The following is a 14,370-nucleotide window of genomic DNA, read 5'->3' on the forward strand; positions in this document are numbered from 1 at the left end:
TGTGTTAATTGTGATATTGTTTTCTTTTCATGTATCTGACTCTTCATTAGGAATGTCAGATGCATCACCATGAAACACAATATTAATGAAGTTACCTATCCTCCATTCAATTTCTTGAGAAAAAATACATCTGTAAAATAAAATAGACATGGATATTGTAAAGACGAAAACAAGTATTTACGTAGCAACCATATGGATAAATGTAGTCTCATGCGGTACTAGGTTCAAATTCTGAATAATGTATGTATCTTTATCTATTTTATTGAATCAGTTCATCATTGCGATTAACTTTGAGAGCAGTGGCTCAAGGATGGGTTAAATATTTTCAGGTGGTCTCTTATTTTGGTGGTTAACATTATCACTCTTCTCTTCTCTATCTTTCTCGTTTCATTCTTCCTCTGTTTTCTAAATATTTTTCTTTTCTTTCTTACTTTTTTCAATCTTTCACTCTCTTTCATTTTGTTTCTAATCTCGCTCATTCTATTTCTTTTCTTTTTCACTTATCTTTGTTTTCTTTCTTCCTCTCATCTTTTAATCTCTCACTCTTATCTCCTACCTTTATTATGGTTTTCAATCCCTCTTTCTCTTTTCTTCCTTCCTCTGTTTTCAAATTTTCTCTAATCTTTCTTCCTCTGTTCTTCAATCTCACTCTTTCTCTCTCTACTTTCATCCTGGTACTCAGTCTCTCGTTACTTCCATCCTCTGTTTCTCAATCTCTTTTTACTTCCATCCTCTTTTTCTCAATCTTTCTTTGCTTCCATCCTCTGTTTCTCAATCTTTCTTTACTTCCATCCTCTGTTTCTCAATCTCTCTTTACTTCCATCCTCTGTTTCTCAATCTCTCTTTACTTCCATCCTCTGTTTTTCAATCTCTCTTTACTTCCATCCTCTGTTTCTCAATCTCTCTTTACTTACATCCTCTGTTTCTTAATCTCTCTTTACTTACATCCTCTGTTTCTCAATATCTCTTTACTTACATCCTCTGTTTCTCAATCTCTCTTTACTTACATCCTCTGTTTCTCAATCTCTCTTTACTTACATCCTCTGTTTCTTAATCTCTCTTTACTTACATCCTCTGTTTCTCAATCTCTCTTTACTTCCATCCTCTGTTTCTTAATCTCTCTTTACTTCCATCCTCTGTTTCTCAATCTCTCTTTACTTACATCCTCTGTTTCTTAATCTCTCTTTACTTACATCCTCTGTTTTTAATCTCTCTTTACTTACATCCTCTGTTTCTCAATCTTTCTTTGCTTCCATCCTCTGTTTCTCAATCTCTCTTTACTTACATCCTGTGTTTCTCAATCTCTCTTTACTTCCATCCTCTGTTTCTCAATCTCTCTTTACTTCCATCTTCTGTTTCTCAATCTATCTATACTTACATCTTCTGTTTCTCAATCTCTCTTTACTTACATCCTCTGTTTCTTAATCTATCTTTACTTCCATCTTCTCTTTCTCAATCTCTCTTTACTTCCATCCTCTGTTTCTCAATCTCTCTTTACTTCCATCTTCTGTTTCTCAATCTCTCTTTACTTACATCCTGTGTTTCTCAATCTCTCTTTACTTCCATCTTCTGTTTCTCAATCTCTCTATACTTACATCTTCTGTTTCTCAATCTCTCTTTACTTACATCCTCTGTTTCTTAATCTATCTTTACTTCCATCCTCTGTTTCTCAATCTCTCTTTACTTCCATCCTCTGTTTCTCAATCTCTCTTTACTTCCATCCTCTGTTTCTCAATCTCTCTTTACTTCCATCTTCTGTTTCTCAATCTCTCTTTACTTCCATCCTCTGTTTTTCAATCTCTCTTTACTTCCATCCTCTGTTTCTCAATCTCTCTTTACTTCCATCCTCTGTTTCTCAATCTCTCTTTACTTACATCCTCTGTTTCTTAATCTCTCTTTACTTCCATCCTCTGTTTCTCGATCTCTCTTTACTTCCATTCTTTGTTTCAATCATTTCCTCTGATTCTCTACCCCTTTTCATTTTTATTCCTCTGTTCCTCAATATCCTTTGTCTTTCTCTCTCTTTATCCCTTTATATGTCTGTGACTCAATGATCATCAAAATTTCTCATGTATGCTATTTGCGTGGGCTAAGGCTATTCCAGACTGCGCTACCTTTTGGCACACTCTGTACTCTGTCATTAGATTTGTGCTTTATCACATCGGTAATATCTATTGAGGACCGACAGTTTTCAAGATGAAGACGTGTACGTTGCTACATATCGTTCTAGTGTGGTATACAGTATACTGGGAAGGAGCCTACGGATCTATCAGACACTCTCCCTGGTGGCTAAGAGTCTAGACAATTTCCACGCGTCTACATCATCCGAAACAGCATCTTGGGAGTAGTGCGAAAAGAGGGGCAAGAGCCCCAAGCTTTTCCATGCGGGCACTTATCTCACCTAACAGCCCCTGCACTCGACGTGGAATCTGGATCACTTAAGAAGATGCAAGCGACCCCCGGAGGGAAAATTTCTCTTTTTTACCCCCTCTTCTCCGGGGATGTACCTGGCGTCCGTGTGCTCGCACTCACCTCTCCATGGAACTGGAGGCCCCTAATTTAGCGCTTTAATCTGCGGGGAGAGAATTCTACCGCAGCACTTTCGCTGCGGTTCGGGGCCCCACGAGGACTGTCACGGGCAGACGAACAATTAGAAGGGAGTGGCAGGAGCCTCCAACCCTCCCGATCTCACTAATGAATCCCATCTCTCAAGTAATTTGCGATTGCGGGGCCCAGCCGGCTCAACGCGGCCCTCTCACCCTGTCCATTTGAATTATTGGGTCTTCGTTTGCGAAGGGGTTCCATCCCACTCACCCCCTTTTCTATTGACCTCCGTTTAGTCATTCACAATCGTTCCTTCGCTTTTGCAAGGAGAGCGACGCTCTCGCCTTTTTAATGGGAAGGAAAATATGGTTTTAAATGGCATCTTTGATAGACTACGTACCACCCGACTCATGTTTTTTCCTCCTTTCTTTCCTTTTTGTGACCATTAAATATGGAAAAAGCCCTTTTAAGAACCATTCAGCTGACTTCACAAGTCTTGAACTTATTTCTGGCCTACTCCTCTCTCTCATTTTCTCTTCAGAATTTCCTTTATGAGCAGACCTTCCTGCCAAAACCGAAGATTCATGTTAGGCTCTCTGGCCTAATCACTGAAGTTAAAATTAAAGTTTTTGACCTGTTAATATAGAATTCTAGTGGAACTAGGTGGGGAGAGAGAGAGAGAGAGAGAGAGAGAGAGAGAGAGAGAGAGAGAGAGAGAGAGAGAGAGAGAGAGAGAGAAAGAGAGCAGATAGGAGAGAGAGAGAGAGAGAGAGAGAGAGCAGAGAGAGAGAGAGAGAGAGAGAGAAAGAGAACAGAGAGAGAGGGAGAGAGATAGAGAAAGAGAGAAGCGAGAGAGCTCTTTCTCTCTCTCTTCCCCTCTCTTTATTTCACTCTCTTTTTCTCCCTCTCTCTCTCTCTCTCTTCCCCTTTTTCTCTCTCTCTCTCCCTCCCTCTCTTTCTCTCTCTATCCTTCTCTTTTTATTTCTGTATTTTTATCTCTCTCTTCCCTCTCTCTCTCTCTCTGTCTCCAGAAAGAGAGAAGAGAAGAGAGAGAGAGAGAGAGAGAGAAAGAATATACTTGAGCTTGCCCCTGCCCTTATCCGCCTCAGCAATTTGCTCCTAGTGTGAGCGGAGCGAAACAGTTCACGCTGCTAAAAAGGCTACAGTCTCTTTTCCCTCTCCACGTGATCCCGTTTCCTTACACGTATTCATCCGTTTCATGAACTGAAATCCAAGACCATGCTTGAAACTCTAGTTCTCAAAGAATCACAATGTTAATTTTTTTATCTAAAGAAAGGAAGACTAAGGCAGTATTTTGTAATGAAAAAAAGAGGCAAGCATACTCAAAAGTCGAAGCTGGCATATCTACTGAAAACTATGTTCTTTAATATATTCTTTTACAAATCATATTATAACGCTTCCGGCACCTTCAATTGTCACCCGGCCATGCACATTGATTCTCACCTTTTTGATAAAATCCTGAAGGTGAGATTCGGCTTTCTTCAGTTGCCCATTCCCAGGCGTCCATCTCTTTGATGTTGAATCCCATTTCAGTCCTTTGCCGCCTTGATTCTTTCCCCGTACCTTTCCTTATCTTTTATCCTCTCCTCTGCCAAGCGATGCAGATCCTTTCATCCATTTATTTTTAGCTATTCCTTTTCTGCTCTTCCACCTTTGCGAAAGATAACGAGACGCACAAGGAGACGAATTTTGTTATCTCTGGTCTATGTTAATGCTGCTATAATTCCAATCGATTGATAAATTATTTTTGGTTGTTACTTGTTAACCCCATATACATGCAAATATTTGACATGTAGGCTAAGAGACAAAATCCTATATTTCCATTTCCTTTTGAATACGTTGTTTTTTTTACAATTTTTCGTATTGTTGGTTAACTTGCCGTTGTTACTGAACGCGTTCCTCGATTCGTTTTACAGCATATAATGTGGTAGTCTGTCATTTTTCACAAAATTTGTGTTTTCCTTGCAACACTACCGTGCGCCGTTTCACCGCAGGAAATGACGTCACAGATACGATCAAATATTATGTTGGGTTGCCAGTATAATATTTTTCAACGTTAAAAGTGTTACTGAAAAAAGTTGTTTGTTTTGATGTTCTCTATGTTTCTGTTGTGGGCGCCATTAAAATGACATCCTGTGTGTGTGTGGGTGTGAAACTACAAAACTCATGATCGTGCATGAGACATTTTTCATTGCAATAATAATAAAATTCATATTAGAGGCAATAATTTTAAAATTTGCAAATGTTTGGTTCATTTCTGCATTTTAATGTTAAAGTACATATTATGATTATAGCGTTTTACATCTTTTTATTTCAGATTGTCTTCTAGTTCTGGTTTCCTAACAAGTTTCCATTCCAAGGTGTATAGACAGTGGGTAAGTTCATTTGAATTTTTTATTTATATTTTTTGGATTTCATTGTAAAATTCTAGTGTTGATGAGTTGTATCTTTGTGGGTGAACGCTGACCAAACCAGGAGGCGCAGTAGCAAGAAGAGTAGCTACAACTACTCCGCGTCATTCCTTCCAAAGATAACGACTAACTCTGATTGGCAGAGAACGAAGCACGTGTTGTCACCAGCGCTCCTCTTATTGGGTGGAAGCACTCACGTGGTGGCTGCCAAGATCTTCCAGCAGACCGCCCAGTGGGGGGAGCGGTACCAGATTAAGGCTCCTCTGGACCTTTGGCCGACGCCATTGAAACCGTCTTCGAAATTGTCTATCCTTTCAAAAAACTGCTATGATAATCCAAAATATGAAAACTTACATTTGTGTAGAATTTATTCTTGAACATTCACGTTTTTGCTATCGTTGCTTAGTTCTCAATAGTGGGGAGCGGCGAAACGACCAATCCAGCACAATAAGAAACGCAGCAGCCTGTAGAACAAGGTGCGCGCAGCACCCCCTCCCGCAACGTCGTAACTCTCGGCGTCACCGCTGTTGTCTGGTTGGTCTGCGGCTAATTCCCCGCTCTTCACTTCCCTGCCAGCTTCTAGAGCGCCCACCGTAAGAACTGAGAAGTGAGAAGACCTATAGTGCTGACGCATACAAAACTTTTCTTTTCAATCAATCAATGTAAAAATAATTCTAAATTTTCAAAAGTATATATATTCTAGCGGTCTTTATAAACGAGAGAAATTTTCAGAAACATCTTTACTGATACAAGCCAAAGGTCCAGCAAAGGATAGTTGCTCTGGCGACTGTAACATTGAGCTGCTTCGGTCTTCTGGCCCTCTGAAACCCGAAAGTCTCCATTGTTGCAGAACCCCTCCAGCTTCCACAAAGGCGTCGAGCTGAGAGAGAGAACTCTCCTTTAAATAATTAACCGTCACGATCTGGTCACTTCCGCCGACGCTGCAAGTAGCCCTTTCATCTATTCACGATAACGACCATATTCAACTTCCAGTCCTTGTGTGTGTGTGTGGCTTGGTTCGATTTTCCCTATAGGGGGAGTTGAGATAGCCAGTTCAGATCTCCACTTTTTCTTTGTCTACTTTTTATTATTTTTAATCAATCACGCCGATGCGTTTTTGTGCCTTTGTGGTGCCTCTTAAAAGGTCGCATGTCCTTTCAATTCGATTATGTATTAGTTATGGAACTGGTTCAAGTTCGTTGTTTCTTCGTGGAAGTAATTTGGGACGTGTGAATGTTTTATAAAGGCACGTGGTGGATGGATGTTTCCTTCCGGCTTTATATTTCAGCTGCCTCATTTTTTCTCTCTTTTCTGTTTCCCATTTCCTCCACCGCCTCTTTTTTCCTGTATAATTCTTTACTTTTCTCTTATATTATTTCCCTCCTAGATTTATTACCTATCTTACTTTAATTTTTCGTTCATTTTCTATTTCGAATCTTATTTTCTCCTTCTGTTCTTGTTTTTATTTTGTTTTCTTTAATAACTTCCGCTAACTTCCATGGCAAGGTGGTTAGAACATAGCACTACGACGGCTGGGCATGGGTGCCATTCATCATGTTTCATTACAACTCATTCTCATCGTCGCGAGTAGCCACAAGTTCGATTCCCAGGGTGAGTAATCTGAGGCGAACATTTTTCTGACGGTGTCCCTGTATAAAGCTGCTCTGGAGTTTGAGTTTGAGTTGCTGTTTTAAGTCCACTTTATGCGCAGTAAGGCTAATCGGGACTGGACCTACAGTTTAAAGTGGAATCCGAACCACTTGTGCCTCCACCGGGTATCGAACCCGGGACCCCTTGATTACAAGGCAAAGACGCTACCACTGCGCCATGGGGGAGGCCCGAAAGCTGCTCTGGAGTTCACCCAACCTGTAATAAATTAATAACTAAGGGCAAATTTTTCGGATGGTGAAGACTGCAGGAGCTGATCACATCACCTCCAGAAACTGATCTAAAAGTCGTTTTCACGTTTAGAAGACACAACGGCGCTTATGGAGAAACCGTACAGTGTTGCCAATACAGCGCTAGCTCATGTCGCCGGGAAATGATGAGCTTCCTTCACAATGTAGGTGTTACGTATTTGATATATATAATGATAATTATATGTAATTATTAATATTAATATTATACTGTGAACATTACAGTTCATTAGCATGTCATTTTCCCATTAGATTTAATTTAATACACAGGCACATTTAATATTCATTCGCCTTTCTCTGTAATTATTTCATAGAATAACATTGAGATATGGTAATGTGTTATATATATATATATATATATATATATATATATATATAAATTCATTATTGTCTATGAATTTATGTGTATGTTGGAAACTGAAAGGTGATCTTCATTTCAGTATTAATGTCGACAGTAATGTAAACAAAAACAACGTGTATTTGCGACAGCACTAATGTTGCTCACAAGATCAGCATTGGAAATAATTGTCAATTATTAAATTAAAGTAATTGCAATTCTATTATAACAAACTGAATGAAGTTAATATTTTTACTGAATGGAAATAAAATAACTCGAAAACTTGGTGGTGATTAGCCGGAATGCTGCGGTGAGTCGGCTCAAGATGACCAGACAACGTCTCCTTACTTCGCGCGCGATTCGGGTTAAAGAGAAACTCCAAATGCATGGAAGTAATATTTCTGGGAACCTTTGAGTGGTTATAAAAAATAATTTCATTATTTTCTTCACAACTTTGTCGCTGGAAGTTTTTACTTGGAATTACAGAACAAAAAATGGCCAGCGACGACATTTTCTACTGCATGAATATAAAAAATCTCCACATACTTTATTTAAATATTTTTTTAATTCGAATATGCTTTAAAGTATTGATAAATTCTGAGCACCACCATCACCTATGACAATTAGAAAACCGTGTCAATTTTTTTCATAATGAATGCTTCAATTTTATGGCATGTTTCAACGTTAGGAATGAAAACAATGTAAAAATTTTGTTTTCACAGAAAATTTGAGTTTTTAATTTATCTAAAAATATGTAAACAAGTTACCACTTTTTTGTACTCACCATCGTATTCTCTACAAAATTTCCTGCAAAACTGCAGGTACCGATTTTACGTAAGCTAAATTTGTAAATCGAGAAATTTCACAACAGCGCGCTCGTATTTCCCATAAGAAAAGCATTGTCCATAAGAACCCATTGTGTCTTCTGAACGTGGAAACGACTCTAGATTGTGAATGTGTGTGTGTCCTTAATTCCACATCTTCGTATGTGCTAGTTGCTCTGCTGCGTATTCCCGCTCCCCACTTCCCTTGCCAGCATATAGAGCGCCCCGCCGTAATCACCACCTACAATCACCGATCATCGTCGCGACCCTAAACAGGAAGAAATGCAACGTAAAACTACAAGCAGAATACTTCGTGTTGCTAAAATTTGTCAATTGAAGGGTTTACTGGGTGAAAGGGGTAATTTAGAAAACATAGTTTGCACTCCTTGCTGGAATATGATATTTGCCTACAATATGTATTTTTTTTCTATTTTACGTCGCTTTCCTTCTCTTCAAGATAATCGCGATTGAAGAAATGTCCATGCCCAAATTGGGACTTGAAATCTTTGATTGGGAGATATTCTGTCGACCATTCAAAGCGCTCTGTTACCAAGGCGACAGAAACTGACAACAATTCGTGTAAGATACAAGAGCTCCACTACTAGCGCCTATTTCTTTATATCCTTACGTGCCTTGAGGATTGTTTAGCTAACTTTGGCCTCAGGACCAAACACGCATTCTCCTTTTCCCTGCCGGCACTTTCAGTCTGGTCATGCGACACACAGAATCCTAGCCAATCAACACCCGGAAGGCAATACTCAGTTATTAGAAAGCCAGTCAATCGTCAGCAAAGCTTCTTTCCACCCGACTAAACCATATGCAAAGCGGCATTATCACATAAGATTTTTTTTACCCGCACTTATGAACAGGTACCGTGACTTCAGAGGAAAACGATCTGCATGTCAAAGGGGTCCCGAAACACAAGACCGAAACGCAGTCATGTTTAATACTGCCCTTTTGCAAGTACACAAAGCCCCACGGCCTATGTGGATATTGCGAGCCCTTGGGCAATGTGTGACGGGATAAACTGGCTTTGACGGGGCAAGAGAGAGAGAGAGAGAGAGAGGGTCATTTGAAGATCAACTCGTCAGCAGTACATCAAATTCAGCATCCTCCTTGTGTACCGCAGGCTGTGTTTGCTTTCATATTGTGTGCAGCGGAGCGGGCGGCTGCTGTGATGGTCCGGCAATATCAAACGGCGGGTAAACAGGTACAGGCGTGGGTCTACTGCGTCCTGTTATTAATCGTGCGGTAGCATGTGTCTGGAGAAATGAACTTTCTGAAGATTGGAAACACTTGCAACTTCACGTCTGTACTGAATGCCTTGTATTGCCATGGCTGTGGGTGTTACAGAAAAAATGCTGAAAAGCATCTAGTCTTTAGGTCGTAGGAAGAAAGGTACTTTTTAATGGAGAGAAAAAAGATGCGAAAGAAAGCAGAATGAAGGGGAGAAGAAAGAATGGAAAATATATTAACAGTCGCAGCGTAGAAAAAGAAAGAGAAAGGGAGAGAACAGAAGAAGCGAGATAAATAAAGAGAGGTGAAGAAGCGACGGAAACGAGGATAGGTGATGGAGCGAGGGAAGCAAACACAGATGAAGAAGCGAGGGATACGAAGACAGATGAAGAAGCGAGGGAAACAAAGATAGATGAAAATGTGAGCGAAACAAAGATAGATGAAAAAGTGAGGGGAAGAAAGATACATGAGAAACCGAGGGGAACAAAGATAGATGAAAAAGAGACGAAATAAAAGATAGATGAGGAAACGAGGATAGGTAAAGATGCGGGAGAAATAAAAGTAGATGAAGAAGAAACGGGCGAAACGAAGGTAGATGAGGAAGCGAGGGAAACGAATTGTAGATGAAGAAGCGACAGAACAAAGATAGATGAGGAAACGACAGAAACAAAGATAGATGGGGAAACGAGGTAAACGAAGATAGATGAAGAAACTAGGGAAACAAAGACAGATGAACAAAGGGAAATAAGGAGAACTAAAGAAGTGAGAGAAGGAATGAGAAAAGAATAGATGAGAAAAAGGAAGACAAAAGAAGCAGCAAGGGAAAGGAAGAAATAAATAAGTAAAAAAATAAATTAAGAATAAAGGAGATAGAAATGAAGCGAAATGAAGAAGCCCCCCGTTTTTTTTAGGTACTTTGGTGTACAGAAATTTGCCTGGCCCTTCTGGGCACCTGTAGTCCAGACACCAGAGCCACGTTAGACGCCAAGAACCGCGTGGAAGATTGTGACGTCACAATTATAGATCGTACACATTTTAACAGAGACCTTTCCCCTTAACGTATCAAATCACGTATAAATCTCCATTCAGGTCCCATACCATCTCTTCATCAAACGGCAGCAGTTTCCAATCTAAATGATATAATATCCTCGCAATTAGGCAAACCATCTGCGATGTCAATACGAGTTAATTTTTCATGGCACTTTCCATCAGACCATGGGAATACAAACAGCCCAGCTCCCCATTACCCAGCTGTGGTCAAATGCCCCCAACCCCCCCTTCGGGACACATGCTGGTCATCAATACTAATATTGGAAACAAAGCCATATCATAATAGCTCGTAAGGGGGAGAGAGAATGGTAATGTTTTTGCGAAGTGAAAATAATGAGAGCTGTTAGTACGACAAAAAAAATATTCCCGAAAAAACTCCAGTTTCAACTTTTCAAAAATTGTTATTAACGACGGGAAAGAAATTGAATTCCGTGTCCGATTAGAATTTTATGGTAAACAATTTCCGTTCATTTTTGTTTCTTGTATGTGCGGTGCTATTGTAACAAAGCTTGCAAACGGAAACAAACGTATGGCGGGGATTACAGAGAAAACACTTACAAGAGTGGTGCATTTAGGATTTCATTTTTGTGGGATTCTACCGAGCAGGTCCGTAGCGAGGGGCAGGCTAGAGCCTAGGGCGTCATGCACAGAGGGGGTCGTTGAAAGCTTGTTTTAAAAGACAAACAAGTCAAAATATGCGACGGAGAAATGTACATTTGGCAGAGGAAAGAGAACAAGTAAAACATACAAGGTGTTACTCGACCCTTGTTCCCATTGAGTATTTTCAAGTGATGAAGTGACCCCTAGATACTCCTTTGGGGGGGGGGTCACAATGTAAAAATAGATGCCACCATTCAACATGGCGTTCCCTGTTCGACCATGTCACGAAAAGATCTGTATCATAAAACCTTCTCCAGTTACGAGGGTGATAAGAAGTTACAGACTTAAGCATATCGCCAATGAAAACCTTTTCCAGTTACGAGGGTGATAGGAAGTTAGACTTAAGCATATCGCCAATGAGACGCGGAGAAACGCGGCAACAATAAGCAACAGAACTTCTTTTGTCTGCTTTTATTCAAATCAAATTCCGTAACGTCCACTACAGGGAAACGCGCGGAATTTCCGTGCCAGAAGTCTGCAGGAAACGTCGTAAATGCGTCTGTTGCCGCGTTTCTCCGCGTCTCAGTGGGCGTCAAGCTTTACTCTGTAGATAGATATATATTTTATGTTATGCTAACATATTGATATTTTGACTTGCCCCTGTGAGCCGAAAAATAAAATCGTTGCTACCCCGCGTCGCTATTATTGTTGGTAGTTTTATGAAATTGTTGCCATTTGCTGACTTTTCTGTCCCAAGATTGTTGCTCAACAATGAACGTAACGGAACATGTACACATATATTCAATTTCATTTGATCTAACGCGTAAAATGTATCAATTAAGTCAGCTCTTGGAAAGGAGCGCCCTATCAGAAATGCAATCTTTACATGCAACTTCTATTATTTGCTTCCTCATTTGTAGGATGTAAATAACACAAACCATGGCATAAGAAAATATCGAAGGACGTACATAAAATGTCGGTGCTTTGGGGCGCCAAACCACAATCCTGCCTAGAGCGCCATCTAGCTACGGGGCTGCTACGGAGGGGACCATCGCAGCAAAAATGTTATGATATATACTCTTGTACCAAGAATCTGTGGAGCAAGGTCGCGCATATCGGTGGAGAAGGGGAGACTGCGAGTTGGCGGAGCGAAGCAGTGCGCGCTTCTGCAAATGGCTGGTAGCGACACACACTTCTGCTCTCGCAGGTCGAGACCTCTCGAGTCAACATTAGCGCAGAGACTTGTTTACGTTCGTTCGCTCCAGAGAATCTCAGGACAGAGTGTACCTAACTGAGGAAGAACACACACGCACACACAATGCAACAGGCAATAGCGGTGGCGCCGAGAGTTACGACGTGGAGGGGAGGAACTACAACATGCACCTCGTTCTGCAGACTGCTGCGTTTCTTATCGCGCTGGATCGCGCTTCCCCGCTCCCCACTTCCATTGCCAGCATATAGAGCGTCCGCCGTAAGAGTAGAAGAGAGATTTAGATTAAATTGATGAAGGGAATATTCATAAAACGCCCAGGCCGAGATTCGAACCCAGAACTGTCGGTGTCGAGATTGTGGATTGACTACTCAACGCGCGGTAATAAGACCGTAACAAGCAGGAACGCCACCAGCCCATGGGATGATGACCTCTTTTAGATGGTCTTAGCCCAGCAAAATATCCTACATGAGAAATTTTCAGAATTATTTACAGTAGACGAAGATAGAAAGCATGCAGATGCTCTAAAAATTATTTAACCGAGTTGCCAAAGTGGTGTAGCACTGCTATTGTTAAAGAACAACACCTAATCGAGTGTTACAGGTCTCCATACTTGGTGTGGTGTGATCTCAAATGGTGTAACAGGACACCAAGAATGTTGAACAATGCCAATTCCGCGTTAACACCAAAAGAGGTGTTCTGCTACTACCGCTATTCGTGGCAACTCAGTTGTATATTTTTTAGAGTGACAGAGGGATAGAGGAATAGTAAGACATAGGTCATAGAGATATGAAGGAATATAGTAAGACGGAGATACTCAGAAGATGAATGAAAGAGAGATAGAGAGAAAAGAGACACAGAAATGGTGAAAGAATGTATTAAATAAGAGAAAGAAATAGCGAAGGAAATAGAAAACAGGGAGAAAGGGAAGAACAAGAAAAAAGAGAAAGTCGAGAATGAAAAAGAAAAAGTGAGAGAAAGAAAGAAAAGGAGGAAAGAGAAAGAGAAGGGAAAGAGAGGGAAAAAAGGAAAGAGAGAGAATGAGAGAAAAGGAAGGAAAAAGATAGAGGAAAGAAGATAATCTGAAGATGGAAAATAGAGGAAGAAGATAGACAGAACGATTGAAAGAAAATATTAAATAGGAACATGAAGAGATAGAAAGATAAAAAGATGAACAAATGGAGAAAGAAAGTGGAGAATAGTGAAAAATAGAAAAAGAGAGAGAAGGATAGAAGAGCGTAAAAGAAAATGAGGGAAAGAGAGATAAAGAAGTTAAAAGAGAGAAAAGGAAGGATAAAAGGAAAGAGAAAAGGAGATAATCTGAAGATGGAAAATAGAGAAAGAAGAAAACAATTAAAGGAAAATATTAAATAGAAACATGAAGAGATAGAAAGAGAAAAAGAGAAACAATGGGAGAAAGAAAGTGGAGATTAGACAAAACAAAACAGAAATAGAGAGAGGGAATGAAAAAGAGAGAATGAGAATCTTAGCAAGCCCTGAAAACATTTCATCCACTCATCAAATCTCTGCCGACTCCACTTTGAACAGAAACTATTGAATGCTGTTACCAGTACTCTAAGTGGAAATTCGTAGGTATTTACTTGAGCCTTGGGACTAGTTGAGAAATATTTTGGGTAATTCTTCGTAGTTGGAGGAGATAACCCTCCTCCCGAATCCCCCTGCCCTTCGACCACTGGGCATTATAGATTAATATTTCTCATCAATACATTTCAGAAAAGTGTGACGTCAATCCATACATCAACAATAGTGGTACTTTTCACTCAGCACCTCTTTTTGCAGCGGAGTTTTATTAACAACCTCACCTCAGCGTATCTCTTTTCGATTGTAGCGAACGAGACCCACATTTCCCAGACACAAAAGAACCACGCCACCGTACGATGATTGGCCTAATGTAAACATTATTTTCGACAATCGACCAGCATGCAACGTGCATCGCTCGATAACTCTTAATTCTGTGCACCCTCGATGCTTTTCCGGTCCTGCATGTGTGGATGACATATTGTTGGGATTATTAACAGCGGTGTCACGGGCAACGCGCGTGAATATCACAAGCAGCTGTCGCCTGTTTTTGTCGGTCGCTTGGCATTCTGCGGCTTCGTCCTTTCCTGCAATGACCAGTTTTTGAATTCACAGCTGATGTATAATGGTAATTGTGTGTACCTTTGTGTTACACCTTGGAGAAATATACAGGGTGTGCCGT

General features: G+C 40.4%; 1 protein-coding gene across 3 annotated transcripts in view; it reads left to right on the top strand.

Moving 5' to 3' along the window:
- The window catches only part of LOC145993200 (uncharacterized), a 776,759-nt gene that overhangs the window by 359,744 nt on the left and 402,645 nt on the right, over positions 1-14,370 (top strand). For all 3 annotated transcript variants that reach the window (XM_083129421.1, XM_083129420.1, XM_083129422.1), the window contains one exon: positions 4,883-4,940. The gene's annotated coding sequence lies outside the window, so the exon portion shown is untranslated. The remainder of the gene's footprint in view (positions 1-4,882; positions 4,941-14,370) is intronic.

The sequence above is a fragment of the Lepisma saccharinum genome, chromosome 1 (assembly GCF_977018435.1).
Source record: "Lepisma saccharinum chromosome 1, izLepSacc3.1, whole genome shotgun sequence".
NCBI classification, from domain to species: domain Eukaryota; kingdom Metazoa; phylum Arthropoda; class Insecta; order Zygentoma; family Lepismatidae; genus Lepisma; species Lepisma saccharinum.